Raw genomic sequence first — 13910 nt, 5'->3', positions numbered from 1 at the left:
ATGGCCAAAGTGGTTAGAAAAACATTTTATATAGCCCACCTAATCATGAAGGGATTCGCATCTAGATCAGGGGAGGTCATCGTGCCTCTTTACTCATCCCTCATCAGGCCCATAATTGAGTACAGTGCCCCTTTTGGGATGTACCTTACCAGACACCTGCAGCAACTGGAAAGACCCCAAAAGTACCTCACCAAGAGGATCAAAGGGCTCAAACAGATGCCATATGCTGCCCGGTTAAAGAAACTCCAGCTCTACTCAGTGGCATACCGCCTGCTTAGAGGCGATCTGTACCTGACGTATAAAGCCATGTCCAACCCGGAATTAATGGACATGCTGCACCTCAGAAAATCCAAATCCCATCGAGCCACGCACTCGGGAGACTTGAACCTCAGCACTGAAATAAATAGGACATGCTGGAGGGACAGATTCATAACCCAGAGGCTCCCTTCACTCTGGAATAAAATCCCAGTCCAGGTTAGGCAGAGTCCCTCATTGACTCTCTTCAAGAGAAATCTTGATGAGTGGATGGGAGATCGTAGGTTTACCCCGGGTATCACTTCTGTGTCACTGTTAGACAGAGGCACAGTATACTAACCTCGAAAAAGGGCATAGCAAAATTAATTTAAAATGGGTGGCGAAAGCCAAACGCACTCTGGCTAGGCTTATAAATGCCCTAGGGCAGATAGCCTAGTATGAACCTATGTCAAGGGCGCAAGCTGTGATGCCGCCTTGCTCGCAGCTCCTTCAGCTGTAGGATCCTGTAGGGTATCTCCTAGTTCCTTTTAGAGATCCTTTTGAAGGCGTGTAAAGTGGGACAAATAATTCAGCGACCTGAGAGTAAAGGCAGCTGAAGAAAACATATGTGTCCCATACCTGTCCATCGTAAGAGACTGTATGGTGGATGGATAGAAGAAAAAGTCTCCGCTACTTCTTTCTTGGTGGCTGCCACCACCACCAAAGCATCAAAAGGCACACCCTTAGATAGAAAGGACCTATCCTCTGGAGCAATTATGAATTTATTGGGCCTCCTCAAAGTACAGTTGTGTGCCACTTACCATAAATGTAAATGTTCGAGTGTCTTCACTGTTGCAGTCATCACATTTGGGTTATCCCTGCCAGGGTAGCCCTAGGCTGGCCTGAACACCAGCGACTTAATATTTCTGCTTCGGTTGCTGTCGCTTCAGGACTGATGTCAGGTTATCAGGGGTATAAAGGAAGGCAGCCGACACCATTACATCAGTTTTTCTTGCCCAAACCGGTCAGGAGCCCTTAAAGTAGGAGGCCAGGCTCTGGTGGCAGGACCCCACCAGATGAAACAAAATACCAATATGTCCCTTGTAAGGAAAGGAGAACAAGAAGGAAGAAAGGTAACAAAAAGAAAAAGGGGGAAGGAGGGAGGGAAACCAGGACTGCAACAGTGAAGACACTCAAACATCTACATTTATGGCAAGTGTACACAATTGTACTACGTTCTTCTTGTTTCACTGTTGCAGTCATCATAATTGGGTAGATTCCCAAAGCTGAGGAAAAAGGGTGGAGGCAGTCAAGGAGGCTTGGGGCTGGCTAGCATGCCCTGCAAGACTGCAGTGGCAAAACCTGCCCTGGATTTAGAAAAGAGAGGCAGGTGGTAGTGCTTGGTAAAGGTGTGAACAGCTGTCTAGGTGGCAGCCTCCAGGATGTCCCTAGTGGGGAATCCTCTGAGGAATGCTGCAGAGGTGGAGGCTGCTCTGGTGGAGTGTGTCCTGACCCTCTGGGGGCAGGCTTGCCATGCTGTTTGTAGCAGAAATGGATGCAGTGTGCTATCCATTTGGAAATGGTTTGTTTGGAGATGGCTTTGCCCTCTGCCCCTGAAGCAAAGCTAACCAGTAGTTGATTAGGTTTTCTGAAGGGTTTAGTTCTGTCCAGATAGTATCTGAGCTGTCTGTGCACATCTAGGGAGTGCAGGATACTTTCCCCCTTGTTTTGAGGGTTAGGAAAGAAGGTGGGCAAATGGATGGATTGGTCCAGAGCCACACTGGAAACTACCTTGGGCATGAAGGATATATTAGTTCTGAGGAATACCCTGTCTGCATGGAAGATGATGAAGGGTTCTACTGCCATGAGTGCTTGCAGCTTGGAGACTCTTCTGGCTGAAGTGATGGTCAGGAGAAAGGCTGTCTTCCAGGAGAGAAATTTTAGCTCTGGAGAAGAAGCTGGTTTGAAAGGAGGCAGGGTGAGCTTTTCCAGGACAAAGTTATGGTCCCAAGTCGGTGTTGGTGCCCTTCTGGGGGGCCTCAGGTGTCCCTCTGAAGAACTGTTTGATCAGATGGTGTGAAAAAAAGAGGCTGCTCAGTGGGAAAATGAGCGGAAATAGCAGAAGCGTGAATTTTTATAGAGGATAAAGAAAGACCACTGTGTAGTAGGTCAGCTAAATAATCCAGGATGAGAGAGACGAAGGGCTGTGCTGAATTGGCTCTCTTAGCCTGGATCCAGGTGCAGAACCTTTTCCACTTATCTGCATAAGACTTTCTGATGCGAGGGCATCTGGCCTCTCAGATAACATCCAGAACCTGCTTACTGAGGAGGGCAGATTGGTCAGGGGTCAGGTTATAAGCCAAGCTGCCAAATTGAGTGTCTGCAATTGGGGGTGCAAAAATTCCCCTGTCCTCTGGGTTAGGAGGTTGGAAATCTGAAGGTGATTCCATGGGGGCATGGGGACAGGCTGCGCAGCAAGGGGTACCGGTGCTGTCTGGGCCAGTCTGGAACTATGGGAACGGTCTTTGGTTTTTCCTCCCTTATTTTGATCAGTACCTTGGGAATGAGAGGTAGGGGAGGAAAGACATAGACCGAGAGGTTTATCCAAGGAAAGGAGAGGGCATCTACTTTCCATGCCATGCAGTAATGCTCCCTGGTGCAGAATTCACTGAGCTGATGGTTGGTGTGGGAGCCAAAGAGATCGACCTCTGGGATTCCCCATTTCTGAGTTATTAGTAAGAAGGTGCTTCTGTTGAGCTGCCACTCGTGGGGGTCCAACAGCTTTCTGCTTAACTGGTCTGCCAGGGAGATGAGAGAGCCTGGCAGGTATTGTGCTACTAGGTGTAGCTGCAGGGAAGAGGCTGTGAACCAAAGGGTCATGGCCAGTCTGCACCGTGGGTAGGAGTAAGTCCCTCCCTGCTTGTTAATGTACCACATCATTGTGGTGTTTTCTGTTTTGATCAGGAGAACCCCTGGAGAGAGAAGGGGTTTGAAAGCGATCAAGGCCTGCTGCACAGCCATCATCTCTTTTAGATTTATGTGCAGGGGGAGTTGCTGGGGGTTCCACTGGCCTTGTATGCACCTGCCGTCCAGGTGTGCACCCCAAGAGTAGTCTGATGCATCTGTGGTAAGGGTCTGGGCGACAGGGTGTGGGGAGAAGGACAGTCCCCTGTTGTGGGAGCAGGCTGTTGCCCACCAAAGAAATTCCTCCCTCAGGCAAGGAATAATTGGTAAAAGAGTTTCCAGATCTTGAGAGTGCCGACACCAAAGGCTCTTTAGGTCCAATGAAGCTTCCTCATATGCAGTCTGGTATACGGAATAAGGAGAATGCAAGATGCCATAAACCCCAGGGCTTGCAGGATTTCCCTTGCAGAAAGCTGGGGCCTGGTGGCCAGTTGACAGACGTAAGCTGAAGGTGTTAGGCATGCCATCTGGGACGCTGTGTCCAGACTTGCTCCTAGGAAGATTATCCTTTTGATGGGCACTTGTTTGGATTTCTTTTCATTGATTGGGTACCCTAAGGAGATGAATAGGTCCTTTACAAAGACCAGATCTTTGAGCAGCTTTTCCTGTCTGTCTGCATGAATAAGGCAGTTGTCTAAGTAGGGATAAATGTGAATATTTCTTTGTCTGCAAAAAGCAATGGCCGGAGCCAGGCATTTTGTGAAAACTCTTGGAGCAGTAGATAAGCCAAAGGGAAGTGCACAGAACTGAAAGTGTTGAGATCCTGCCCTGAAGCGAACATATATTCTGCAGGACTCCCTGATGGGAATGTGGAGGTAGGCCTCTTTTAGGTCCAGGGTGACTAGCCAAGCGTCCTTGGACAGCATGGGTAGCAGCTGCTGGAGTGTGAGCATTTTGAATTTTGGGATCACCAGGAACATGTTTAGAATGGACAGGACAGGGATGGGGCACCATGTGCCCTCTTTTCTGGGCACCAGAAAAAGTCTGGAGTAGAAGCCTTGGCCTATCTGCTCTGCAGGAATGTGTTCTATGCTCCCAAGGAGAGCAGGGAATGGATTTGCCTTTCAGCCTCTGCCCACTGATTTGGTGGTAGATCTGGGAACCTTTTGGAGGTTGGAAGGGTGTGGAAGGAGAATCTGTACCCCTGAGACACAATGTTCAGAACCCATTGTTCCTTAGTAATGGTGGCCCAGGTGCTTGAGTGAAGGGAGAGTTTTCCTCCTAGGGGTATGTGATGGTGGGCAGAGGTGAGGTAGGGAGGGGGTGAGTCATTGTGAGTGTATGCCATAAGGGGTAGCCTAGAACTCCCTGGTTTTGAAGTGGAGGTAGTCCACTGCTTAGATCTTTGTAACCCATGGGACTGTTGTCTAGGAGGTCTGTTTCCATGGGGCTTACGGTGGCCCTGTTTACTAGATGCAGGAAAAGATCAGTGCTAGGAAGGAAAATGCCTAATGAACCTAGGGGGCTGTATCTGTAAGAAATCTTTAACAGTCTGCAGAGATTTTGCTTTTTCTTCCATCTTTTTTAACACCTCTTCTGCTTTAGCACCAAATAAGTTATCTTTGTGCAAGGGTGCCTCCAACAATCTTGATTTGACATGGTCTGGCAGGGGTTGTTCTTTAAGCCATGCATGTCTTCTAATGACAGATCCAGTGACTGCTGCCCTGCAAGAAGCTTCTAGGGCATCAAAACCGCAGTGCAATGTGTGTTTAGTTACTTGAGCAGCAGAGTGCATTAATTCCTGTAAATTTTTAGATTGTGCCCATGCAGGAAAGGAGGAAATTTTTTGTTTAAGAAGTTCCAAGGTATGCTGCTGATATTTAAGCATATGGAACTGACAACTGAGTGGCCTGATAGCAAGAGTAGCTGAGGTGTATATTTTTTTACCCCATCTGTCCAGTGCTCTGGAATCCCTGTCTGAGAGGGTGGGATTCTTAGCTGAAGTAGCTTTAACCCCTTTTGGGCCTTGAGTAATGACCTCAGGGTCTGCTGTTGGGTTTTTAAAGAGATATTTGTGAGAGTCAGGGACTCTGTAGTACCAGTCTGGCTTTCTAGGAGCAGGAGGGAGGGCATCTGGAGTCAAGATGGATTCAAGGAAGACATCATCTACCACTAGAACTGGGGGGATGGCTAAGGGCTTGTGCTGTGGAAGGTCCAGGAACTCTCTGAGTCTCTTTTTAGACTGTGGGTAGTCTTGACTCTCCCATTTGAAATGCTCCCTTAAGGTAAGCAGGATTTCCCCAAAGGAAAAATCCTCTGGGGGAGAGGCTGAAGGAATAGATTCCTCTGCATCAGAATCCTCATATGTAGAGAGGGGCTGCATGTCTTCGTAGTCAGATGAATCAGATTCATCTGACTCTTGTTCAGTCAAAAGTTCTGGAGACAGATCTCTTTTTCTTTTTGAGGGAGTGGCTTGGCTTCCCCTAATCAGCATGATAAGGTCCTCTGCCATTCTAAGCATTTGTGACTGAGGCAAGGGATCAGGCGCCAAAGAAAGGCTGGAGGTCAGTTTCTTGGGGGTGGTTCGACCTCTGGGCCTAAGGGACTCAGTTGGTTTAGAAGGAACGGAAGCCGTGAAAGGAGGTGTCGGTTTATGTCTGGATTCGTGTTGCGAATTACTTCCTCGGAAGCCGGTGCCTGCAGAGCAGCTCCGGACCCAACCAAGGTAGAGTCGACTGCAGGATCCTTAGACGAAGAAGAGTTATGCAGCACACCGGACTCCAAAAGGGTCTCGGTAGAGGCCTGCAGATTAACTGAAGCGGGGATTAGTGGCTGCGAAAGTGCCTCACTGAATTCCGGAGGACTGACAACCAGCTTGGCAGTAGCATCGTCGGAAGGTTTAGTAGTGTGCGGTCTGTCTCTGTCTTTATCTTTAGGTTTTTTTGGAAGGTCTGCTGTCAGATGGCTTATGGAAGCCATATCAGAATTCGAGGACTGCAAATGCAAATATCTGGCTACAATAAGGGCCTGACGACGAATAGTTCTGGTGTTAAACAAAGCACAGAACCAACAACGAGGGATATCTTGGTCTGGGCATAGGCAAGTGATGCAGTAGGAGTGGAAGTACCGGTGTGGTATTTGCTTTCCACAGGTGAGACATTTATAAACGTTTTATGACATTGGTTAGTGCAAGAAAAAAGGATCCCCAATGGGGTACTTAGCTTTTGAAGACTTCAACTGCAATTTGGAAACGAACCTCAGGTAGCAGCCGACTGGCACTCGTGCGAACCTTCTGCTTCGGGCTCCACAGCAAGAAAGACTGATGTAATGGCGTCGGATGCCTTCCTTTATACCCCTGATGACCTGACATCAGTCTTCAAGCGAAAGCAACCGACGCAGAAATACTAAGTCTCTGGTACTTAAGCAAGCCGAGGGCTACCCTGGCAGGGATAACCCAAATGTGATGACTGCAACAGTGAAACACGAAGAACATCTGGTTCTATAGTCTCTGGGGAGCTCCACCCCTTCCGACTCATTAAGACCAGCAGAGGATCGAAAGGCGGAGACACCCAAGAGGTGGAGGGTCGGGAACCAAATGCATCCAGGTACACAGACTCGTCCTTAGAAAGGGCAAGGGATTTCCAGCCACCCCTCTGTCTAAGGATTTCCAGGATGTCTGAAAAAAAGACATCCTCAGAGAGTGACCGTGGGGACCCTTCTGAGTCCTCCAAGTCTGTGTTTGAAGTGAGAGACTCAGGGGAGTCCAAATGCTTCCTCTTGCATTTTCTCTTCCGAGGGACCTCCTCTGAGCGGTGCTCAGGGAAGGTTTTGGAAGAGGTGGGGTTGCTCAATGGGGCGTCTTGGAGCATGGGTTCCCTACACTTGAGGGGGGAGGATCGGAGGCAGACTCAGGCACAGAAAGAGTAGGAGCCAATGGAGCCGAGGCTGGAGCAGTCTCAGAGGACAGCACGCTCATCACCTTGAAGGCACCGCAGTCCCGGCCCAAAAGAGTCCCCGGCTCCGAAGAGCCCGGAGATCTCCTCTGATCCGTGGGTGATGACTCCGAGGCTGATGTAGGAGCTGAGCTCATCTGCACCGAAGCCCCAAGAGGGAGAGTGGGGTCGGACAAGGGTCCAATGCCATTCCCCCCTCAGAGCTGACGAGAGAGCATCGGCCCCCAGATCCCTCGATAGACTAAGACAACTAAGAGATCGGAGCGATAGTCGGAACCGACAGACCAGTGGTAATCGGAGCAGACGGTTCCACCACGACGACTTCCATGCACTACGGCTCCGAGCACAAAGGAGTCAGAGGAGGAACTGATAACGGTGCAGGTTGGGCTGTCGGCTCCAATTCCTTGTGGGCTGGGCTCGATAATAATTTAGCTAATGCCTGTATCTTGAGAAGCCTCTTCACCACCCTCTCCACATCATGATCCAAAAGACTCCTGGATGATCAAGAGGAATGAGAGGAAGACCGATGACTGCCTGCCACAGATTGCAACAGTGGGGACTGTGGAACAGACCACACCGGCTCCAGAGAGGGAGACCTGGTTCACTTGTATGTCCTGACTGGCTCCAAAACCACTGATGGAGCCACTGGCGAAAGAGCTTTATCAGAACCAACACTTGGATCCAACAAACTCGCAGGTCTGTCCTTAGATTTAGATGGCTCTGAAGTCGGAGCCAATGAAGACGATGGCTTAGGGGACTTTTCCTGTTTTTTTTACTGGCTGAGAACCCTCAGTAGAAACATCAAAGGGGCTCTTTAATAAGCCTCGTAAAATCAACTTATTGTTTTCTCTCCTGCAGGATCTGAGAACTAAAAGCATGACATATAAAACACAAGTCCTGCAGGTGTACAGCCCCTAAGCAATAGACACAGCTTGTGTGCCCATCCGTAAGGGACATCTTCTGGCAGCACGAGTCACACTTTTTAAAACTCGAAGGTTTTGACTCTTTAGGATCTTTGGATATGCTAGCAGTAACCATAACAGTACCAAAGAGAAACACCAACAGCAGCAACAACACTAAAATAAACTTTTAACTTTTTTTTTTAACAGGAAAATAGAAAGGAGGGAAGGGGAAGAGCCTCTAAGTTAAATGGCGACTCCTTAACCCAGGAGTGCCTTTAACTTAAACGGCTGCTGAAGAAAAAAAGGTCCTTAAACTAAGATGGAGCTAAAAGAAAGGGAACAGGGAACCCTCAAAGTCAAACAGGTTCAAGGGAACAAGGTAGGCCTAAAGGAAAATGACGGCCACAACAACAACAAAAGGCAGCAGCAGAAAGGCCAGAAAAAAGCTAGCCTAAGATGAAACACACTCTAACACTAAACTAACAGGAAATAGCTATCTGAATCCAAAAAAATATTGGAAATATAACAAGAAGAAGAAGAAAATACTTAGCTTGAGCCAGTATGAGCAATCTCGACACTGCAAGTGGCAAATGAGATCTGGGAAATTACCGCTAGGTATGTTGGGATAGGGGCTAGCCTAGAGCTAGTAAAAAGCTCTCAAGCTATAGTATGCTGCCGAGTTGGAGACAAGGATCGGCTCCGAACCCAACCAACACGAACAGAGGCGAGATGGGGACAAAATAACATCAAGTCTTTCTTCACAAAGCTGAGAGATAAAACTGAGAAGGACAGAGGGTGAGGGCATGCCCAGATTGATTTGAGAAACCAATGGATAGTTCTCAAACAAACTTTAAAGATAATTTTGCATTCTTATTGAAAACAAGAAAGCAGGATTCAAGGTGGTATTCCTTCTTTAACCCACCCATTTATTAAGTAAAAACAAAAGATGAGCACTTTCACCCTTGTCAAGAGCTTCATCAGATCTAAGCTACACAGGTAAATAACAAGTAAAATATGCTTTTCAATTTACCATAAAAAGCCAAGTAAGTTACAATGAAGGCAATAATGCAAGAGCACATAAACAGAACACATTCAGTGATAGTGATTGGAACACTGGTCCATACTTAGTTTGCATTTTATTATGATTGGTGCTGTATACTCTAAGTAAATACAAAACCACTGTGTATCTGTTAGTCAGTGTCATGGCATAATGACAAATAACAATGCAAACATCTAATCCTGTATCTATGTTACATTACTACAGGAAATAATCAAACAGGTGGCAGCAGGATTCACTTCTGTGTGAAATACTGTAATGCTAAAGGGGAAGAGTACTGTAGATGTCTTTTCCCATGTTGCAGTATTCATAACATGAGGGTCTTCCCACCTAGGTGACCTGAACATTTGGTCAGTATACAAAGACTTTTATTACTGCGAGGTAAGTGGGACTTTGCACAAAGACAGCGGGTTTGTAGGCCATAAAAGTGACGTCTGCACATGCCATCTTCAGAACTTCTCTGCAGCCAGTCTGAATGCCATCTTCTCTCGTTCAACTGATCACTGAGTGGTTTCTGTTTCAGATAAGTGCCCTGTCGAGGATTTTTTTTTTTCATATTTTCCTGCTGCATTTCTTTTGAGGTTCATGTCATCCAAGAAAGGCAACTGCCATTGTGGAAGACAGATTCCACACAAAGATAATCACAACCAGTGTCTCTTCTATCTAGGATCTGCAAACAATTACATGGAGTGAGCGATTTGTCAGGCGTTTGTCCCTAAGACACTCTGCAGTCAGAGGCTTAAGCAACCAGCGCTTGCTATGGAAGGCACATCGGGTCTGTCTGATGAACCTCTGTAGAAAAAGGCACAGGTCCCAGGATAAATAAGTGCCCAATCCCAGTGTATGCATTGGTGCCAGAACTGGAAAAATGGCAGTGTAGAATTCTCAAGACACTGAAACATTCTTACAATGGGGTCAGGGGGAGAATGCTCCCCCAACCTTGTAGAAGGAAGCAGTAGTCCACAAAAACTGATGGGCCAAAAAAGAGCCATGAAGATGATAGAGTGGACTACCGAAGATAAGGAAGAAATTAGAAATTGTTACTATTATGCAACAAGGCCAGAATTTCAAGGTAGAACATATTCAGAAAGATTAAGATAGAAATTAGAGAAAAGAAAATACTTGCACAAGAAAATATGTCAAAAGTTTCAAATGAAATTTGCATTCATTAATACAACAGACCCAAGCAAAACATTACATTGATGAAGAAACTTTAGGTCGGCTAGAAAAAGAAGCAACAGAGGAAGTGTGAAAAAATAAAGAATAAAATCGAGAGATTTTTGAAAGGTATATATTAGAAAATTTCACAATACATAAAATAAGAACAAATGTGGGGAATGTAGAACAGTAAAAAATTGTGAGGCAGCAGACTGTAGCATAAACTATTGTATTTATTAGCTCAAAGGCATGAAAAAGAGACAAAACAGACCGGTTTTGGGTGTAGAAAATACAAAGCCTTCTTCAGTGCAGTAAAAACATATTCACTTCATCTCCCTTTTATAGTTTACCAATGAATGAAGCTTATGAAAGCCTTATACAAACATACTGTGGTACATAAAAATGCATCTTTTATTTTTACTGTGATTGACAGAATCATTGGACACAGAAACAATAAATCAGGTTGGCATCAGATACTAAATAACAGTGAAAAAATGGATTATCAAACTGGGGGCATTGTTTTCACCAGGTCTTAATGAATATCTTTAAATGGTTTGCTTAACTGAATAATAAATTAATCAAGTTGTAAGCTTCCTTCATTGGTAAACTATAAAAGGGAGATGAGTTGAATATGTTTTTACTGCACTGAAGAAGGCTTTGTATTTTTACAGCTGAAACTGGTCTGTTTTGTCTCCTTTTCATGCCTTTGAGCTAATAAATAGAATAGTTTATGCTACAGTCTGCTGGCTCACAATTTGTTAGTGTTATACGGTCTTTTGGAGCCGTGCAGTTGCTGTACTTGCAGGGGCTGATTTATCTATGAATGTAGAACAGAACATCAGTAAGGCAGAAGTTAAACAAATAGAAACTGAAGTTATGGAACACCTCCGAACTGAAGGATTTAGTGTAGAAAGTCTAACACAGGTTATGTCACAGCCTGATGGTACAATGAACCCCTAAATGAAGGAGAAAAGTACAGTTTTGTACCTACCATAAATGTAGATGTTCGAGTGTATACACTGCTGCAGTCATTACACTTGGGTTATCCTGCCATCAGGCTGTTCCCCAGTCGGCCTGAGTTCCAAAGTCTTGGTCCGGGGTCAGTTGCTCCTGCAACTTCCTTCTGGGTGGCTGCCGCCACCGCCATGGCATCTACCGGGACTCCCTTTGACAGAAATTCTTTTCCCTGAGGGGCGGAGAGAAATTTGTTGGGGCGCCTAGGTACGGGCTCCACAGAATCAGGGTTTTCCCACACCCTTTGGCAAATAAGGTCAAGAAGTTCATCGAAGGATGGAGACACCCAGGAGGCAGAAGGTTGAGCACCAAAAGGAATACTGACTCCTCCATGGAAGGGGTTTTGGAAGGCCAGTCTCCTCTTTGTTTCAGTATCTCCAGGATATCGGAGAAGGAAACATCATCAGAGGAAGACTTGGGGGGATCCTTCTGATTCCTCGAGGTCAGTATCGGAAGTGAGAGACTCGTCCTGGGAGTCTATATGCTTCCTCTTGCACAATTTCTTTCTGGGAGGTTCCTCAGGCACAGGCTCTGAGGGACCTTCAGAAAGTGAGGGACCGCTCGTGGGGGTATCCTTAGGGCCTGGCGCTCTACTGTCCAAGGATAGGTGAGTGTCAGAAGCTCTCGCCGGAGTGGTAGGGGATGGAATGACCGACCCGAGTGACGTAGCTGACAACCTGGCCAGCGCACTCCACATGGCTTCAAAGGCGGGTCCCCCCCCTGAGTCCGAGGACCGACCTCGGGGTCCCCCGAGTCGATGCACCGAGTGGGAGACTCGGAACCAAAAGATGTCCCGAAGTATCCCCTTCGGGCCCGACCGAGGAGACCCGAATCTCGAACCCTGTGGACGGAATTTACATGGTCGGAGCCGAGGTCGGCACCGATAAACCCAAGGGGGGTATCGGAGCCGGCGCAAGTACATCACTCGGAGCGGAACATGCCGGCTCCAACAACAAGTATGTGCTCGGAGGAGAAATCATTGAAACAACCTTATGAATTGGCTCCGGAGCCGACTGGGTCGGAGCCGAAAACAATTTAGCCAACACCGGCGACTGCAGGAGCCTCTGCACCACCCTAGCCACATCCAAATCAGAAAGCCTGGAGGATTTGGAGGAGATGGATGGAGACTGAGATCTCTTACCTGGTGAACCATGCCTCACACTAGGTGACCGGCTCCGAATGGGTTCGAGAATGATCGGAGCGGATGCTGAATCACTTAACACAGATACCTCCTGCGGCCCCGAAGACAGTGGAGCCGAGGAAGCAGTATCCAATATAGTAATCTTCTCCAGAGGCTCAGAAGATGCAGATGGAGCCGGAGATCTTTTCTTGGACTTGGAGGTCTTAGATTTAGACTGAGAGCTGGAAGCCGAATCTATAGCCTCCTCAAAAGATGGTTTAAGCAGTCCCTTTAAAATCAATTTGTTTTTCCTGTCTTGGAGCACCCTGGGACTGAAGGCATGGCAAAAGCTACACGACTCCTGTAAATAGATGGCTCCAAGACAGTAGACACAGACAGAGTGTCCATCTGTGATGGACATTTTATATGCGCACTTTGAACACTTTTTAAAGCCAGAAGGCTTATGTTCTTTCTGATCTTTAGACATATCTTGAAAGGGTTAACAAACTTCCAAAACGGTCAGCAAAGCACACAGCGTTCACTACAGTTAACAACTTCCAAACGGACGGGAAGCCCACAATGTAGACTAGCAAACAGTACCATAGAGAAAGAGCGAAGCTCTAAACAAACAACTGGCAACAAGGACACAGAGAGAAAACCTCTAACTTAAATGGTTCTTAGACAATACAATAAGAAACACACGAACAACTCAACTAAGGGAGGACTAGGTCCTCTAAGTAAAATGCGCCTAGCCCGTGGGAACAGTTAGGGATACCACAAAAACACCAGAAAATACACAAACACAGCGACAGCAGCAAAAATTAGCTATTAAAATAGCTTTTGAGTGTAAAGCAACCAATTTCTCAAGAGAAATAAGTCAAAAAGAGGTACTTAGCCACAGCCAAGCGAGACCACGTCCGAGCTCTACAAGTGGCAAACGAGATCTGGGGATGCGAAGCAGTGTACCATGGGATACCCTCTTAGCCCAGCCAATCAGAGACTTTTGAGCTAGTAAAATAGGCCGAGTTGAAGCCGATATTCGGCTCCGAACCCATGGGTAAGAATGTAGGTGAGATAGGATTACATAACATGTATAGTTTTGTACCTACCATAAATGTAGATGTTCGAGTGTATACACTGCTGCAGTCATTGCACGTGGGTTATCCTGTCGTCAGGCGGTTCCCCAGTTGGCCTGAGTTCCAAAGTCTTGGTCCGGCGTCGGTTGCTGTCACCTCCTCCCTGACGTCAGTGCGACAGGGGTATATAAGATGCAGCCGACGCCATTTTCTTCAGTTTTTCTTGCCCCAGATGTCAGGTGCCCCCAAAAAGGTAGGCTATTCCAAATGCTAATAAAACATACATAAGAAAAGCAATCAACAACTTTCAGATACCAGCAAATACTCCCCATAGGTAGTAAAGGGTAGAAGACATAAGTACGTACCAGCAAGTAAGAGGGGAAGGAGGGAGGGTAACCTGGACTGCAATAGTGTATACACTCTAACATCTACATTTATGGTAGGTACAAAACTGTACTATGTTCATCATGTTACACTGCTGCAGTCATTACA

This window comes from Protopterus annectens, chromosome 4.part0 (genome assembly GCF_019279795.1).
Source record: "Protopterus annectens isolate FY-2018-M chromosome 4.part0, PAN1.0, whole genome shotgun sequence".
Taxonomy (NCBI): Eukaryota; Metazoa; Chordata; order Ceratodontiformes; family Protopteridae; genus Protopterus; species Protopterus annectens.
Note: the sequence above shows the minus strand (reverse complement) of the source record.